Raw genomic sequence first — 20,208 nt, 5'->3', positions numbered from 1 at the left:
TGAAGGATGAACTAGGCCTTTCCCGGCTCGCCGGTGCAAGGCCACACTAGCTCGTGGGTCACCCTCGACCCACCAAAAGATCTAGCCATCGTAGTACCAAGCGATGACTGGATCATCACTAACTCCCAGGATGGCAGGATGGTTGGCGGCTCCACCTTAGTGTCTTCCTCACCATCGAAGGGGATGTCCACTACCATGACTCCATGGCTCGCCAGTGGTTGCTCTACCTCTGGCCTGGCCATGGCCCCTCTGGCTCCCTCCAACTTTGACTAGGCAGGCGAACCATGCGCTCCTCTATCGGGCAAGACAGGGAGCCCAGCTTTCCTCTTCTCCTCCTCCACAACTAGCAGGGGAGGGACCGCAAGAGTCACCCCAACCTAGCCTTTGTCGACACCATGGGGATCGCCGCCACCACAGCCGCCTCCATGCTCATGACCGGTCGGGAAGACGCAACCCCCATTAAGGAAGGTCATGCCACCACCATCCTGCTTCCCCCTTCGCTCATCGTAACCCATCGTAGGCTAGGTCTCCACTCTTCTCGCATGGGAGGTGGGGAGATCCCTAGCCTTGCCAGCTCCTGGCTGCTACAAAAAAGGGCACAAGCGCATGTTAGTCACACTCAAAAACTCAACTATGAGAACAAAGGTAAGCATGAATACATACCCAAACAAAAGCGATAGAACCTTGAAGCCCTGACCAGCTGATGATGAGCTGACCAAACGAGGATCACTCGGGGTCATGACCCGTGCCCCCTCAGATCAACCAAGGGTGGGGGTGACCCGGTCGGTCCTCGTTCAGCCTACAAATAGCCACGACCACCAGCTCGTGGCAAAACCACCAGAGCAACTGGTGGGGCATCTCCCCATTGGGGGCCGCACACACACGTCAACCCCAAAGATGTAGGGGAATGATCACGTCCCTCGGACCGACCGGCATGCTCCGCCACACTCAAAGTAGGGGGCCATGAAGCCAACGATGCCTCTGAAGGGCACGGTGATCGCGCTCGCTTTGCCTCCCATTCATGGGCAACATCCTCGCTCGTGGCACATTTCCTTGACTCAGGAGTGTCACTGCACGTCTCCATACCACGCCCACCACCAACAGGCATAGCCGTAGGCGTGTGGCGCTCCACCAAGGTCACTACAGCAACCTCGTCTCCCTCATCCTCTAAGGAACCCGCATCGTCGCTCGACTCCATGGGGTCCTCTAACACAAGCTCCTCCACTTCCTCCCGGTGCTCGCAGCTATGGAGCCACCGATTGATCTCCTTCTGCTTCTCAAACCTCCTCTAGACCTTCTTGGTTTTCTTTTTCTTCTTGGCAAGCGCGACCTCCCTCTAGGCGACTTGCTGAGCCATGCCTTTTGTCTCTCTCAGAAGATGCATCTAGGATTTATACCCTATGAGCCCCTATGAAATAGGCGTCTTAAAATCGATCTAAAGATCAAAATAGAAAGGAAAAAGGTCACGAGAAAGGAGTATACTAGATTGGATAGCTTTGCGACATGGAGAGGTCCTGGCGTCCCTTCGAGGGACTCATCATCCCACAACTACAGCACCCGATTGAGACTACTCCAAACTTCATCCCTTGACAACTTCTCCGGTGATGTGCGATCGGGATCCATCGGGCTAGAGTATTCCCATATCAGCCATGTTCTCTCCGCCAACAGGGCGACCTGACGGCGGAAGAAGGTATGGAAGACCTATAACCCATCGAGGCCATGCCGCACGAGCCTCCAAAGCTTTGTCTTGATGATCTCTAGCTTGTTCTACTGATGGACAAGATCCCATGACCAGCTTTCCCTCCTCTCTGGCCTCTCCCCGATGAACGTCAGGAATGGCACCTCCGCTGGGTTCCTAAAGTAGAACCACTCGACGTGCCATCCCTGGTTGGAGTCATAGGGGAGTACGTTGGGTAGGGGACCAATGGCTTAGGCCACTTCTATAGGGCAAACCCGCCCACCAGAGTGATTCTAGGTGGTTTCCCCTCTGACAGGGCCCGCTCGCTGAAGATCCACCAGAAGAGGTCCACGTGTGGCTCCATCTCGAGAAAGGCCTCATAGACGATGACGATGCCGGCGATGTGCAGCACCCTAGTTGGGTTGAGGTGCTGCAACTCCAGGCCCCACTCGTTGAGGAGCCCACATAGGAACCAGTACGTGGGGTATCCGAGCCCACGCTCTTTGAAGGCAAGGATGGAGATGACCTCATTGGCCTAGGGTTGCGGAACAACCTCCCCCTATGCGGGAGCCCTCCAATACGCTACTTCCTTTGATGAGAGAAGCCCCTTCTTAGCGAAGGCGGCCAGCACCTCCTCATCCACGTTGGAAGGTGTGGTAGAACCACCCAAAATAACACACCTTCAGAGGCACTCATCTTTCACCAGACACTAAGCACCACGAAAGCAAGTTACATCGGACGGGTTTCGTCGAGCACACCCCAAGGGAGAACTCAAATAATCCATGTTTTTCCTTCAGGATCCAATAATGAGAATGAGTTTACAATACTTAGTCCATTTCATACAACCAGAGTTCTTAGGAATACATTATTACAATACTAAGTTCAGAGTGTGGAATTTAAACAGCGAAATTACAATAAACATCTAACGGTAGAAAACAAGGATCCTTTTGTACCCACCAGAAGAATCCTCTATACAATAGCTACTCTTCAAGCTGCACCTGCAATAGGGATAAATAAACCCTGAGTATACAATGTACTCACAAGACTTCCCAGACTAGTGGGAATAATTTTCCGATATGATAAGCTTTATGGTTTGCTGGGTTTTCTTTTTGTGGAAAGCAATACTAGTAGTGAATCCTTATGTATGTTTCTTATTAGCAGTCATGATTAGTTCATTATCTAACCATTCTAGGTAAGCACATGTTCTACTTTCAAGCAAGAGTTGAGCAAACAGATCTATTTCATCATCTTTTATCTTCCAGTTCTTACTACGATGCTAGATTGTAAACAAGTCATACTAAATTACCCGATGATTCGTGAATCAATGTGCCTAGCTAGGTACCCTAAAACATACGCCCTGCTTGTACCCTAGGCACAAGCAGGACCAACCTATCACTCTCTTGTCAAGGGGTCTAGGTCCCCACCCAAACTTAGACTCCAAGCCCCCACACATGAGTCCTAGACTCAGTGTGGTGCTTAGACCTCCACCATCCCCGTCTCTAATCAGTCGGTGCGAAAAGAGCCGGAACCCACGACAAAAGAGCAGCGAGTCTTCCCTGCTCCTATAAACAAGTATGTGCTCTGGATAATAAGTCTATGACCTGACTAGAACCCAATGCAATAGTCAGTCCTTAACTGACACAGACAAGGAAAATAGTATAACCAAGCTATGCCCCGTTGACCGTGGGACACAATCTCTTACACCCACCAATATCCATACCATATCCCTGCTCGTTCTACATTTCTTTTCACCATTTTATCATGAGAGTGGCAACAACAACTCTTAAAATAAGAATACACATGGTAAACTACTAAGCTATCTCTAGTGACTAGGATACTAAGCTTACTATCATCTTCATCAAGTAAAGTGTTGAGTTCAACTAACAAACACCTAGCTTTACAAATGAAGAATATATCTTTATTTATACTAATGATGTAATGTATATTTAAAACAAAGAGCATTTAACTACCCTTATGTTAAGTCTATTCTAAAGCTACAAAAATTATAGTGAGCACATAATAATATAATAAACCTACTGTAAAAATTTTAGGGTTTTTGCTATCTCCAAACTACCACAAAAATTCCTATAATTATTTAACCTAATCATATTAAGCACTCTCAAATGATTCAATAGCCACTAGTATCAATATATATATATATATGAACTAAATACACTAATAGATAGTGCACAATCTTAGGAAGCTAACAAAATTGGTTTCATAATTTTTGGACATCTACATAATTTGCTATAATTTTTTAAAGATCAGCTCAAAACTAAATTAGAAAAACATTTGCTAATTCACTGGAAAAAGGAACACCAATTCTTGCATGGCCCATCCACGTGGCCCACACGTGGGCAGCGCGCGCATGCGTGGCCCGTAGGCACGGCCCACGCGAAGCAGGCCCGCGCGCATCATCGTTTTTGCAGAAGAGACCTTGCATTTCCCCCAATTCGCAATGAAGGACCAACACTATTTTACTTACTCACAGACCCTCTCACTTAACCCCTCAGCCTTTCTCTAATTTACTTGCGTGCACCCCGGTAGCTTAGTGTGTGGGGGCGTAGCGAGTGGTGGCCTAGCACTGCTGCGCTGGCCACCTGGGGCCACCACTGGCCTGACGATCGGACCAACCTCCATCCCCGGTTCAACTAGCTACACCTAGCGACAGCGTGGGGTGGCGAGACGCGCTGGAGCCGGCTATGGCGATATGCGGCCATTCGCGATGGTGGGGTGACCGCCCCGGCGAACTCAAGCATGAAAGAACCCATCTAGCTAGCAAGTGAGCATTAACAGGCTACCATGAGACTAGTTACGGTGATCGTTGGCGAAGGGAGTGGTGGAGAGGAGCTAGCCACATGCAGCCGAGTCGTGCGATGGTGCACCGCAGTGGCACGGTCGCATCAGCAGTGGGGTGGAGCTGGTAGCGACTAAGCCGAGGCATGCATAATGAAGAGGAAGGCAAGGCACACCTATTGGCCTAGGCAATTTGGTTCGGGTGGAGGGATGGGAGGTCTGCCCTCGGTTGTGGCTGTGGCGCGGCCTTAACGGTGCACCAGCAAGAAGACACCAAATTGGCGCCTGGCCGGGACGTCATCAAGGCGGTGTGGGGTCGGGCGATGAGGAGACGTGAGGGCAGAGGTACGGATGGGCCAAATTGAATAGAGGTGACCTATCTCTGGCGCACTCGTGGGCACAAGGCGACGACGATGGCTGAGAGGTGGGAGGCAGAGTGAGGATGGAGTGCGGCCAGGGCTCTGCTATGACATGCCTTGGTGGGACACGGTTGACATAACCACAGCGACCCAGTTGAAAGCTCTAGTTTGGTTTTGGTTAATGATGAAACCCTAAGTGCTAACCTAGTTTATCAAAGTGATTACGAGATAGGTAGCACTATTCCCAGTTGAAAGCTCTAGTTTAGTTTTGGTTAATTGATGAAACCCTAAGTGCTAACCTAGTTTATCAAAGTGGTTATGAGATAGGTAGCACTATTCCAAATGGTAAAGCGAAGGAAGATGATGGCAAGTGAGTTTGAGATGTCCATAATTAGAGAGCTTAGTTACTTCCTTAGTCTTCAAATCAAGCAAATGAAGAATGATACATTTATGAGTCAAGGCAAATATATCAAGGACATGCTCAAGAAGTTTAGAATGGATGATGCTAAAGCTATTAGTACACCAATGGGGACAAGTGGAAGCTTGGATAGTAATGCCAGTGGCAACATAGTGGATCAAAAGATGTATCAGTCTATGATTGGAAGCCTACTCTATGTGACCGCATCAAGGCCGGATGTGATGTTTAGTGTATGTATGTGTGCTAGATTTCAAGCCGCACCAAGAGAAAGTCATTTGAAGGCAACAAAGAGAATATTAAGGTACTTGAAGCATACACAAAATATTAGATTGTTGTATCTCAAAGGAGCAAGATTTGAGTTTATTAGATACTCGGACTCCGATTATGCGGGAAGCAAAGTTGAGAGAAAGAGCACGTCGGGCACATGTAAACTATTGGGAAGATCACTTATGTCTTGGTAATTAAAGAAGCAAAATAATATAGCACTTTCAACTGCCGACGCAGAGTACATTTCGGCCACTAGTTGTTGTGCTCAATTACTTTAGATGAAGGCTACTTTGAGTGACTTTAGAATCAAGTTCAAGAAAGTGTCATTGCTATGTGATAATGAGAGTGCAATCAAGTTAACCAACAATCCGGTTCAACATGCAAGAACAAAGCACATTGATGTCCACCATCATTTCATAAGAGATCACCAATAAAAATGGGACATTTGCGTTGAGAGTGTGGGCACCAAAGATCAACTTGCTGATATCTTCACCAAGCCACTTGATGAGAAGAGGTTTTACAAGCTAAGGAATGAATTGAACATACTTGACTTCTCCAATATGTGTTGATGCACCCTCCATTATATGACATGCCTCTCCTTTGAGCAAAGCAAGGTAAAGTTGATTGACATGTCATACATCCATTGCTAAGGACTTGCTTAGTACATCTAGTCATTCCTATCATGTCCTAGGCTCATTCATGAAAATCAAATGAATTTGATACTTGTATGGTACCACTATTGCTTGTATGTTTGAAATGATCTAGTGGTAGCATATGACATGTTTATGGGCTTATAAACATAGTGTTTGATCTAGAAAATAAGCGATAAGTGTTTAACTCAACATGGTACAAGATAACCCTTATTTGGAGGTGTGAAGAAGCTTGTCCTTAGATCAAACCGAGTTAAATATTGAAAGTGCATCTAGCCCTTTAGTGGGTTTTGGATGATTGAATGACAACGTGATTAAAGGACTAACCCGTTTACTAAGTGTGGACAGGTAATAGGTTATCTCATATGTACTTAGTGAAAGCCAAAATGATGTGTTGTTGTATAAACAATCTAGTTCAAGCACAAGACAACAATGCAAATGGAATTCATGTGAAGGCTTATTTATTGTGGGATTTCCATATACTATGTGAAAGCAAGCTCGTGATTATTAGTTAATGAGACATGAGGGATTGCATATGGAATGGTCTCATATTTGAAGCTTGCTAAATTAAAATGAAAAAGATAACAATACGTATGAATGGATAATTCAACAACAAGATATGACTTGATGGCTTGAGATGGTGAAGATAGCAAGGAAAGGCTTCGAGGTACTAAGCAAGGGTGAAGGGCAAGCGATGGCTTGGCGGCCGAAGAACCTAGCTAGGGTGAAGAAGAAAGTACTTGCATTTAGTTGAGGTACTAATCAAGCCAAGATGGTCATATTGATGTGAAGGATCAAATCTATAATGAAGTATTTGGTAGAAGTGACTTGATACATTTGGGATTATTCAAATCTGATGAATCAAATCAAGTCACATGCTCAAGATGGCTATGCTCAAGTGAAAAGATCAACATCAACTTGTTAGCACCCTTACTTGATGAAGATTGGAAGGGACGGCATCAATTCAAAAGAAATCAACTCAAGTGGTATAAATTCATTTTTCCTTTGATCTTGAGTTTAATAGGTATGCCGTACTATTAAGAGGGATGCGTCATATTGATAGATAATGATTCATAAGTGCTCAAGCCAACCCATGTGAGTTTTGAGTGTTTGAGCGACAAAAGAGCTAACTAATTTGTTGCTGGTCTGGCAATACCGGACATGTCCGGTATTTGTCCAGCAGCTGTAAAATTATTGCTCTCAGGTTGGTTCGTCGGGAGTTCCGATGTTGGTCGGGAGTTCCAACGGTCGAGAGTCCCGGCATGGGTCGGGAGTTCCGACGTCTCGCACTTCAACTAACTTGGAGGGTTCACTGTCCTGGTCATACCGAACGTGTCCTGTATTCATACCGGACGTGTCCAGTATGGATGACCAAGAAGCCAGCGGCTAGTTTTCAAAAGCCTTGAGGGTCAGGAGTTCCGACGTGAGTCAGGAGTTCCAACGGTCGGGAGTTCCGACATGCGTCGGGAGTTCCGACACCTCACTAACTTTAACTCAGTTACATGTTTTTCAAAATTGCTGAGGGTCGGGGGTTCCGACTTCAGTCGGGAGTTCCGACGGTCGGAAGTCTCGGCATTCTTTAGGAGTTCCAATGCCTCACAACGTCACTGTAACTTAGTTATCATTGACGCCTATGAGTCATACCAGACGTGTCCGGTATGCATACCGGACGTGTCCGGAATTGCAACGGCTATAAAACAGCTAGTTTTCTAAGGGGGCTATAAATACCCCCAAGCCTCCACCTTTGGAGGCTGCTGATTTTGCTAAGATAGACACACATTTTTGAGCCTTGCCAACTCTCCTAAATCCTCTCTTAGTGAGTGTGTGATCCAAATTGCAAAATCAATTTATGGGTTAAGAGAGAATTTGAAAAAGAGAGCAAGCCACCACTTGAGTACTTGTGCATATTGTCAATCTCATGATTCACATTTGTTACTCTTGGACTCTTTGGTCCTAGATGGCTAGGCATCGCCGGAGAGCAACCGAGAGATTGTGGTTGCTTCGGAAAGTTTGTAACGGTCGATTCCGCCGCCTCGGAATCATCTAGTGGAAGGAGGAAAAGGAGTTGGAAAAGACTCCGACTAGAGTGACCTTCGTGGTACCCTCTAGGGCTAATCTTTGCTGGGTCGCCCGCAGCCCCCTCAACGAAGAGTAGGACTCGAACGAGTCCGAACTTCGGTAAAACAAATATCGTGTCTTAATTCGCATTTCATTTGATATTTGTGTTGCTTTAGCTATTCTGCAGGTTCTCTGTGTATTTTACTATCTCTAATAGTTTCCTGCAGTTTGGATTGAAGATAGAAATCAAAAGGAGCAAGTTAGGGCTATTCTACTGAAGTCGTGAATACCGGACACGTCCGGTATACCTACTGGACACGTCCAGTATTAACCCCTGCGCTAAACTGAATTGAATTATATTCTAACTCTTTGGTTGCAGGTGTTTGGCTCCTAGATTCATTTAGTATCTTTTATATACTCTGTGGCTAACTTGTGAGGGGTGGCACTCTTTATTTGGAGTTTCCATTTTTGGAAACTTACTTTACTAATCGTTTCCGCTTTTAAAGGTGTTAATTTTCAGAAACACCTATTCACCCCCCTCTAGGCGGCATCCTAGGTCCTTTCAATTGGTATCAGAGCGAGGTTCTCACCTAAAGCTTCACCGCCGTGAGAAAAGGATGTCGACGCCTATCGAGTTGGAGCCGGTGCTTCTCCAAAATGATGGTTCAAACTTTCTAACTTGGTCAATACATGTACTCAATGCTTTTAGAGATATTAGTCCTCTTGTTGAGCATATTGTGGATGCAAGCATATCTCTTTCTATAGTTGATTGGAGCAACTACAAAAATTTATCAAAAGAGGAAGAGATATGCGTGCAACTCAATGCTCAAGCTATTAATATTATTTTGAGTACATTGAGTGTAGAGGTTCAAGATGAGGCAAACTTCAATGGACAACCACCTCCGAAGAGTGCTCATCTCATTTGGACTAGATTTTTTGATTTATATAGAAAATCCAAATGTGATGATGCATTTGAGATCGAGTCAATGGAAAGTATGTCCATTGTGTCTTCATGCAGCGAAGAAGCCTCACAAGACCTCAAGAGTGCCGAGCCAGAGTAAGAAGTGTAAGCAGCGCATGACTTGCTGTCTGCCTGCATGTACCGGACGTGTCTGGTATGCCTACCGGACATGTCTGGTATGGCCGAGGCTGCAGACCAGCAAGTAGCTGTTTGCAATGATGCTCAAGCTCGGTGGCAACCAAGTGATGAGTCAATCTTAGTATCTCATGATATTCATCACTTATGTCTCATGGCCAAGAAAAGCAAGAAGAAGAGTAACAAGAAAGATCAAGAAAAGGAGAAGGCGCAAGTGGATGATCAAGAAGAGAGTGATGTTGAAGTTGAACATAACTACAACCTTAATCATCTCAACCATAAAGATAAGTTCATCATCATGAAGATAGTTGAAAAGAATGATGAGCTTGAAGAAGAGATAGAGAAGCAAGAGCAATCGCTTCAAAATCAAGAAAAGTTTCTCATCTCCAAATTGCAAGAGCTAAAGGCAATAAATGAGAGGTATGAAAAATTGTCAATTGAGCATGCTTTAGTTACTAACTCCTCTTCTAGTGTTTCACAACTAGAGACGGAAAACTTTGAGCTCAAGGCAAGGCTTGATGAACTATCAAGCAAGTATAATATGCTGCAAGCAAATTATGTTCATCTAAAGTGCTCTCATGAGGAAGTAGTAGAATCAAGCATCATGCTTGAGGTGGCTCATGAGGTTATGATTACATCGGTAAAATTTTCTCAACCTCTCACACATCCGCTCACTAGTACACCATCTCAATTAAATATTTCTTATACTAATGAATGTGCTCCTCAAGCAAGCCAATCTTCGATTGAGCTAAATCTTATAGAAAACATAGAGCTCAAAGAAGAAGTGCAAAGATTAAAGAAAGATTTGATTCAATTGAAGGGTAAGGAGAAAGCACAACCTTCTCAAGATAACCGTGATAACATGGTAAAGAAGCTTGAGAAGGGTTCAAACCTTGCTTCCTCCAAAGCCCAATAAAAGAATCGCATCTCAAGCAAGGCCAACACAACCAAGAGCAAGAAACATGGAAAAAGGATATGCTATGGTTGTAGATTGTATAGACATGAGTGGGCTATGTGTCCACACAAGAGTTGGGCTGACAAGGTTGAAGCCGCCAATCAAAAGGCTTCTACCAAGGAGGCCAAGCAAATGAAGACTCATGGACAAAGTGCTTGTCTCATGAGCAAGAAATTGGGGCATCCTACCAAGAAATGCTCAATGTACAAAGAAGCAAGAAAGGAAGCCCAAGTTGCAACTAGAAGATGCTATGGGTGCAATGAGATGGGCCACAAGGTTGATAGATGTCCATACAAGCAAAACAAGCATAGAGCACATAAAGGCCGCATATGTTATGCTTGTAGAAGAAAGGGGCATCTAAGCGATGAATGCCCAAATGGTAAAACTTCTAAGCCAAACACATTTGTTTATAATGATATGCTTAGGAAGACCACAAATGGAGTTAGCACTAGTAAGGTGATGTGTTCACCACTAACTAATGCTAAAGCCATTTGGGTGCCCAAGCACTTGTTGACTAACTCAAAAGGACCCAACAAGAGTTGGGTACCAAAGTGTGCTTAGGTTAATGATGTAGGTACTTGGTGATGGGATGAAGGTTTCGGGGTGGTTGAGCAAGCAATTTGATAATATTCACTCAATCTATCAACCAATTCTTATCATAATCTCTTATATGGTTGACCCGAAGATAATTCAATAAACATATCATATATTTCATCCTCACCATTGGTAACAAGTACCTAAACCTTGTAGGATAGCCACTTTGTTCGTTTCGTGTTCTATAGTTCACAAATAGGTACATTTGTGAAATAATGAAAGTGGCTAATAAGATTCAATTAAAAGGAATTCTACTTTGCCATATGATGCTTTTAACGGCTCTCTAGTAAAGCAATTCATTTGTTGAGATGCAAGTTTATAATAAATACTAGAGCTAAAATTATAAGCAGTGAATTAATTGGTTCTGTCCTGAACCTATCGGACGTGTCTGGTATTACTATCGGACGTGTCCGGTATGGCCAGGGACAGAAAGTTAGTGCTTCTATTTTGTGTATTCCGGACGTGTCCGGTATATCTACCGGACGTGTCCGGTATTACAGGAACCAAAACACTAATTAGATTCCAACTGAGTTTTTGATTCATATATGTTCATATATCACTAATTCACTAAGAAGCTTGTGATTTATTAAATCTAAGTGGATTGTGAGCATCTCCCGAACTTAATTTTAAATATGGCAATTTTATTTAGTTTATGGTCAAAATAGAAAATTGACTCCCAAATTTTTAAAAGAATAAAGTGCTTGTTGAAAGTCATTCAAATTACTTGAAGCACTTATTTAGGGGGAGCTAAATTTCTATTTTTGCACCATTGTGAACTAACAAATTTATCTAGCATTCTCTGTAGTTCTTTGGATGAAAATGTATCTAGCATGATTATTTGGCAATTGAGGTCAACATAAAGATCACCATGCTATTTATCCTCTTAGTGGTATTCCTGTGGGCTCAAGGCAAAGGTATGTGTTTACATACATATATTGTAAGTGCATTTAAGACCCTTTGTATGTTAGAATGTGCATTTGTGTGATATAGGAGAGATGTTTTTCAAAACCACTAACTAGCATGAGTAGGAAGTGTGAATTTGAAAAATTATTTGAATCTTGGTCTTTGTGACCTAGCCTTGTCATGTGATGATTATAGCTCTTCTTGATTATTTGATTGACTAATCACACATGATATGGCTTTCTTAAGTCCACAATCTACTCTGTCTCTCTCTATCTCTCTCAAGCAAGCGAAATCTTGTGTATGCCAAATATTTGGAAAAGAGAAAATCATTTTATGGCATTGGATAAGGAAAGTGATGATACTCGGATTGGATCAACATTATATACCTTTTTGGACTAAGAAATAACAGAAAAGGGGATTGGAAGAGAGAAAACACATTTTGGAATAAATTGGGCCAGCCCGTGTATACCGGACGTGTCTGGTATGATACCGGACGTGTCCGATATGAGCGGGACTATAAAAACAGAAGTACCCCTTCGGCCTAGACTTGTCTATCTCCTTCCAACCAACCAGCCGACGCCCTTCTTCCCAACCTAGGGTGACCGAGGATTTCACCAAGGAAAAGAGAGAGAGGGAGATTGCATTGGAGAAGGCTTGGATCAAGGATTGAAGGCCTGTAGATTTGGATTTCACATCATTCTCTCTTCTCTCCTCTCAAGGTACCCTAATCACGGACCTCGTCCGATCTACTTGGTAAATACATGATTTGGAAATTCCTTCGGTCAATATGCTGCATTGGTGATGTAGAAGCAATGCCCAAAGTTTGGTATTAATCCATGTTGGTTTGAATCAAGGAACCCTAGTTAGGGTTGCTGGTCGCCCATACCAAACGTGTCCGGTATGCTACCGGACGTGTCCGGTATGGCCCAATAGAGCAGGATCTCTGCTTCCTTTGATTTAATCCTATCCTAGAATTGTATATTAGGCATAGTTTCTTCAGTATCTATGTTTTACAAACCTTATGACAATGGTGTGTCGAGGTGATTGTAAAACCTTGGATAAAAGAATCTATGTCTAATTACAATTCAAAAATAAGCTATGGGCATGTATCTAAAATTCTATGAAAATCTTTGGATACAGGACAGTAGCCATGAGTGGACGACAGGAGCCGAGATCCAAGCATAGGAATGATCCAGCACTTGAGAAGTACAAGAAGGCGAGATAGGATATGCATCCTGGATTCAAGCCAACCAGCAGGAGGTCTACCAGGGCTACCTCTAGTGCAGCAGCTCAGTATGCAGAGGGGTCTAGGAGCTCTTCTTCTGACACAGACACTGATGAGTTCAGAGTGGAGTCTAGAGAAGAAAGAAAGAGGAAGAGCACTGACAGAGGATCAGATGGTGATAGCTCAGATGAGGAGCAGGAGATTGAGGAGGAGGAGTCAGTTCCTTCAGCTTAGCACCAGCCTGGTCAGGGGATGCATTATGGTCTTCTTGAGACACGTCTGCCTAATGTGCCCTCCTATGTTCCTAGGGTTGACTACAGGGGAAAGGGTATGACCAGGAGAGCTAGAGATGAGCGAAGGGTTGATCCGAGAGGCTTACCTAAGGTTCAGTACGATCACCGCTTCCAGACAGCCTTTCACCTGGATTTCTACTCCAGTGTGATTCTCACCAGGAACCCAGTGATTGCTAGGTCTTAGTGGATTGACTAACAATATATTAGAGAGTTGCAGAAGGCCTTAGTTGATCATGCCATTGCCATCTGCCAGAGCACAGGAGTTTATGAGATCATGAAGTTCCAGCATGACTAGAACACAGAGGTAGTAGCTTAGTTCTATGCTACTCTGTTCGTTGAGGAGGATGAGAGGCGGATGCACTAGATGCTTGAGGGCCAGTGGTACAATGTTGACTATGATATTTTTGCCGCCCACCTTGGCTTCTCAGAGGATGATCTCTAGAGGGACAAGATCCACACCAAGCAGGTGTTACGCCCTGAGCAGCTCGCATATATGTATCCTCCTAGTGGTGAGAGAGGAGCTGTGGGGAAGGTTCTAGGTCTTCACCCTACCTACAGATACCTGGACAGGATGTTCAAGAAGACTATTGACTGCAAGGGTGGAGACAAGGGCAATATTACAGATTATTCCAGGAACCTACTCCATAGGATGGCACCTGATGCTCGGCCTTTCAGCGTGTTTGACTTTATTTGGTCTGAGATCAGGAGTGTGGGAGAGAGGCCCCTCAAGGGCTGTGGTTTTGCTCCTTATATCATGCATATGACTAAGCAGGTGATAGGGCACACATTCGAGTATGATAAGATTCACAAGGCCCTGAAGATTATTACAGATCTGCCTGAGACAGGGTTACCTCTAGCAGGACCAGGAGGAGGAGCAGCAGCACCAGAGGTAGATGTACCTAGGAGTGGTGCACCAGTAGGAGCTTCACCTTCACCACGTGCTCCTTCACATTCTACTCCATGCTGTGGCAGTCCTCCCTCGCCTATTCGCAGACTTTTCAGCTCCATATTTGGGATGTGCTGTGACATCTAGACTAGGCAGCAGAAGAAGAGGGAGGCTAGGAGAAAGGACACTCGAACCTTGAAGCAAATTGCTTCTAGGCTTGAGCTTGATCCTCCTAGGTCTCCTCTATCAGATGAGGCAGCTAGTGAGCAGGAGACTGAGGAGCAACAGCAGGCCAGATATGACAAAGAGTATGTTGAGTTCATACAGCGACAGCAGCAGCAGCAGGCACCTGAGCACCCTGACACTCTACCTCTTCAGGCTCATGTGCCTACTCACTCTCAGCCATATCCCAGCACTGCCAACGACTATGCTACAGATTGGTGGAGTGACTTGACAGGTGGTGGCGGCTACTATGGCTCTGGTGGCTACGACCCATCTGGTGCCGGTGGTTCTCGTCCAGCTGGTGTTACCCGCTCTGATGATGAAGATGCTGGGAGAGATGATGATGATGATGAGTGATGCCAGAGATTAGTGACAACTTGTAGCCCCTTTGTCCTTAATATGTCATTGTTGGACCTTTGTGGTGATAGATGATAAAGGGGGAGAGAGACTGATTAAAGCTTTAGGATAGTTTCATTTGCTTATCTTTGTACCTGAAGATATGTACTGCAGGCTGTAGTTTATTTTTGAGCTTCATTGATTATATCTTGTGAGAGATGAGACTTATGCTTTATCTATGTATCTCTTGAGACATGATATTTATCTATATATCAGTGGTTTCTGGACTTGAGAAAATTTGTAATGAGTGCTATGTGTGAATTACATGTGTCATATTTATTTTCATAAGGACTATGCATGCTAGAATGAAAATATTTAATGTGATGCCTTTATATTTATTCTTGTATGATATATCTTGTCATATGCATCACGGTTTCTCTTTGTCACACACACATGCACCCCACGGATGCAATGATTTAGGGGGAGTCTTCTATTTATTTTAGTATGTGCAATTGACATTTGAGGTCAGTTTGTGAATTCTAATCATAAACACATATTAAGGGAGAGCCTCTCATAAATCATTGAACCCAAAAGTTTAAATGTTTATATCATTTTATAAGCTTTAATCAAGTTGTCATCAATCACCAAAAGGGGGAGATTGAAAGTGCATCTAGCCCTTTAATGGGTTTTGGATGATTGAATGACAACGTGATTAAAGGACTAACCCGTTTGCTAAGTGTGGACAGGTAATAGGTTATCTCATAGGTACTTAGTGAAAGCCAAAATAATGTGTTGTTGTATAAACAATCTAGTTCAAGCACAAGACAACAATGCAAATGGAATTCATGTGAAGGCTTATTTATTGTGGGATTTCCATGTACTATGTGAAAGCAAGCTCGTGATTATTAGTTAATGAGACATGAGGGATTGCATATGGAATGGTCTCATATTTGAAGCTTGCTAAATTAAAATGAAAAAGATAACAATACGTATGAATGGATGATTCAACAATAAGATGTGACTTGATGGCTTGAGATGGTGAAGATAGCAAGAAAAGGCTTCGAGGTACTAAGCAAGGGTGAAGGGCAAGTGACGACTTGGCGGCCGAAGAACCTAGCTAGGGTGAAGAAGAAAGTACTTGCATTTAGTTGAGGTACTAATCAAGCCAAGATGGTCATATTGATGTGAAGGATCAAATCTATAATAAAGTATTTGGTAGAAGTGACTTGATGCATTTGGGATTATTCAAATCTGATGAATGGAATCAAGTCACATGCTCAAGATGGCTATGCTTAAGTGAAAAGATCAACATCAACTTGTTAGCACCCTTACTTGATGAAGATTGGAAGGGACGGCATCAATTCAAAAGAAATCAACTCAAGTGGTATAAATTCATTTTTCCTTTGATCTTGAGTTTAATAGGTATGCCATACTATTAAGAGGGATGCATCATGTTGATAGATAATGATTCATAAGTGCTCAAGCCAACCCATGTGAGTTTTGAGTGTTTGAGCGACAAAAGAGCTAACTGATTTGTTGCTGGTCTGGCAATACCGGACGTGTTCGGTATTCACACCGGACGTGTCCGGTATTTGTCCAGTAGCTGTAAAATTGTAGCTCTCGGGTTGGTTCGTCGGGAGTTCCGACGGTCGGGAGTTCCGATGGTCAGGAGTCCCGGCATGGGTCGGGAGTTCTGACGTCTCACACTTTAACTAACTTGGAGGGTTCACTATCCTAGTCATACCGGACGTGTCCGGTATGGATGACCAAGAAGCCAATGGCTAGTTTTCAAAAGCCTTGAGGGTCGGGAGTTCCGATGTGAGTCGGGAGTTCCGACATGCGTCGAGAGTTCCGACACCTCACTAACTTTAACTCAGTTACATGTTTTTCAAAATTGCTGAGGGTTGAGGGTTCCAACTTGAGTCGGGAGTTCCGACGGTCGGAAGTCCCGGCATTCTTCAGGAGTTCCAACGCCTCACAACGTCACTGTAACTTAGTTACCGTTGGCACAGTGTGAGTCATACCGGACGTGTCCGGTATTGCAACGGCTATAAAACGGCTAGTTTTCCAAGGGGTCTATAAATACCTCCAAGCCTCCACCTTTGGAGGCTGCTGATTCTGCTGAGATAGACACACGTTTTTGAGCCTTGCCAACTCTCCTAAATCCTCTCTTAGTGAGTGTGTGATCCAAATTGCAAAATCAATTTGTGAGTTAAGAGAGAATTTGAAAAAGAGAGCAAGCCACCACTTGAGTACTTGTACATATTGTCAATCTTATGATTCGCATTTGTTACTCTTGGACTCTTCGGTCCTAGACGGCTAGGCATCGCCGGAGAGCAACCGAGAGATTGTGGTTGCTTTGGAAAGTTTGTAACGGTCGATTCTGCTGCCTCGGAATCATCTAGTGGAAGGAGGAAAAGGAGTTGGAAAAGACTCTAGCTAGAGTGACCTTCGTGGTACCCTCTAGGGCTGACCTTTGCTGGGTCGCCCGCAGCCCCCTCAACGGAGAGTAGGACTCGAACGAGTCCGAACTTCGGTTAAACAAATATCGTGTCTTAATTCACATTTCATTTGATATTTGTGTTGCTTTAGCTATTCTGTAGGTTCTCTGTGTATTTTACTATCTCTAATAGTTTCCTACAGTTTGGATTGAAGATATAAATCAAAAGGAGCAAGTTAGGGGCTATTCCACTAAAGTCGTGAATATCGGACACGTCCGGTATTAACCCCTGCGCCAAACTGAATTGAATTGTATTCTAACTCTTTGGTTGCAGGCGTTTGGCTCCTAGATTCATTTAGTATCTTTTATATACTCTGTGGCTAACTTGTGAGGGGTGGCACTCTTTATTTGGAGTTTCTATTTTTGGAAACTCACTTTACTAATTGTTTCCGCTTTTAAAGGTGTTAATTTTCAGAAACACCTATTCACCCCCCTCTAGGCGGCATCCTAGGTCCTTTCAAATATCTTTTGCAAGTGATCTAGATTGAACCAAATTAGAAAAATAATCCTCATTTTACATGGTTTCACCCCAACCTATCTATAATTTGAGCTCGCCTTTTGTGCTAATTGTTGTCAAAGAGGGAGAGAAATTCACAAAGATAGTAAGATAGGAGGTGCAAACAAATGAAAACAAACATGAAATGACATTGTAAGGGGATTAATAAAAAATGCATACAAGTAGGGGAAGTAAGCTCATGAACTTTGATTGATTGCATTTGATATGTGCATATTCATGTACTTGCTTGCATTGCATAAGTTTTTAAATTTCAATATCCATGCTTGTGTGGTATATGCTAGTTATATGCTTGAATGGTGAAATGAAAAACTAGCATACATAGGCTAAAGTAACTAGACTTATGTTTATTTTATGGAAACTAGAGCCTTACTTGTAATGTTGATCTCATGGGGTATTCTAGTTTTTGTGTATGTCTAGTTACTAATGGTGCTAAGGATGGTATATCGGTGCACTCTGATTGGTATCACGCTTCAAAGGTCCATCTCTTATACCTTAGCATCATTTGGTAGACATTGTCTCCTATATTTCCTATCTAAGTAAAAATGCAAGCTTCAATCCAAACTCTTAGCACATATGTAGGGGGAGCAATTGCTACCATATGGGATTCATGAAACTTGTCCATATCCTTTTACACATGGTAAATATGCTTGGGAAAGCAACATGGATTCAATTAAATCTCAATTCATATCTTTGTGTAAGGGTTGTCATCAATTATCAAAAAGGGGGAGATTAAAAGCTCTAGTTTGGTTTTAGTTAATTGATAAAACCCTAAGTGCTAACCTAGTTTATCAGAGTGGTTATGAGATAGATAGCACTATTCCAAGTGGTGAAGCAAATGAAGATCATGACATGATGATGGTGATTCCATGGTGATGATCAAGTGCTTGGACTTGGAAAAGGAGAAAGGAAAACAAAAGGCTCAAGGCAAAGGTATAAGTGGTAGGAGCCTTTTTATTTCGGTGATCAAGACACTTAGCGAGTGTGATCATATTTAGGTTCGATAGTCGTACTATTAAGAGGGGTGAAACTCGTATCGAAATGTTGTTATCAAAGTGCCACTAGATGCTCTAACTCATTGCATATGCATTTAGGATCTAGTGGAGTGCTAACACCCTTGAAAATGTTTATGAAAACATGCTAACACACATGCACAAAGATGACACACATTGTGTTTAGCACTTGGGAGCAAGGGTTCAAAACTCCACGGCACGCACGGAGGAGGCATTTGAGCGAGCGCACGGCATGCACGGGCCCTCACTACGCGCCACTGACCGGACGCAGGGCCCCAGCGTTCGATCACTGCGTGACCAGCGTCCGGTGCACTCTGTGAAACCCTGTCTTTTCTGTATAGGGTATCGATGGCACCGTCGGACTGTGCACTCTACGGACGGACACTCCGTCGGTGGAGTTTTGAACCCTCACTCCCAAGTGCTAAACACAATGTGTATCACCTTTGTGCATGTGTGTTAGCATGTTTTCACAAACATTTTCAAGAGTGTTAGCACCCCACTAGATCATAAATGCATATATAATGAGTTAGAGCATCTAGTGACACTTTGATAACCGTATTTCGATACGAGTTTCACCCCTCTTAATAGTACGGCTATCGAACCTAAATGTAATCACACTCGCTAAGTGTCTTGATCACCGAAACGAAAAGGCTCCTACCACTTATACCTTTGCCTTGAGCCTTTTGTTTTCCTTCCTTCTTTTTCAAGTCCAAGCACTTGATCATCACCATGAAATCACCATCATCATGTCATGATCTTCATTTGCTTCACCACTTGGAATAGTGCTACCTATCTCATAATCACTTTGATAAACTAGGTTAGCACTTAGGGTTTCATTAATTAACCAAAATTAAACTAGAGCTTTCACCGGTTCAGAGTCCGACCGGGCCTCTAACACCCCCTTCTTATTCCTTACTCGTTTGTAACCCTATAGCAAACTTCGAGCACCTGGGCTCAGGAATAAAGTCACCAACCGACCTCAACTGGACGTAGGGCCCGTTGCCTGAATCGGTATAAATCCCGTGTCATCGCGTGTTAGGCCACATCCGATCACAACGCACGACAAAACTACAAATATTTACTTGTTGACCATATTTCGCACCGACAATATCTCTACAGGTCCTAAAGTGTCAATCTAATTTCAAGAAGCTACTACTACCTATTGTATGTGTAGAAGACTAAATGTGTAATACAAAGATATAAATAATCATTCTTTTAAAGTTTATATACTTTTTAATACAATGACGATGATACATGGCTTATATATGGGTATATGTGTGATTGTGGAGTGGATTAGGGTGAAATTAGTTCTACTCTAATTTACTTTAAGACCATCACCAGTATGTGTCGGTTTTATCAGGTTAAAAAGGTGACACACTTAGACAGTGTTTGGCACCGGCTCCTGCGGCTCTGGCTTCCCTACACAGTAGCACTGTGCAGCCCCC

The sequence above is a fragment of the Miscanthus floridulus genome, unplaced genomic scaffold, assembly GCF_019320115.1.
Source record: "Miscanthus floridulus cultivar M001 unplaced genomic scaffold, ASM1932011v1 fs_580_2_3, whole genome shotgun sequence".
Classification (NCBI taxonomy): Eukaryota; Viridiplantae; Streptophyta; class Magnoliopsida; order Poales; family Poaceae; genus Miscanthus; species Miscanthus floridulus.
The sequence above is the reverse complement of the archived record's forward strand: the minus strand, read 5'-3'. Positions refer to the sequence as shown.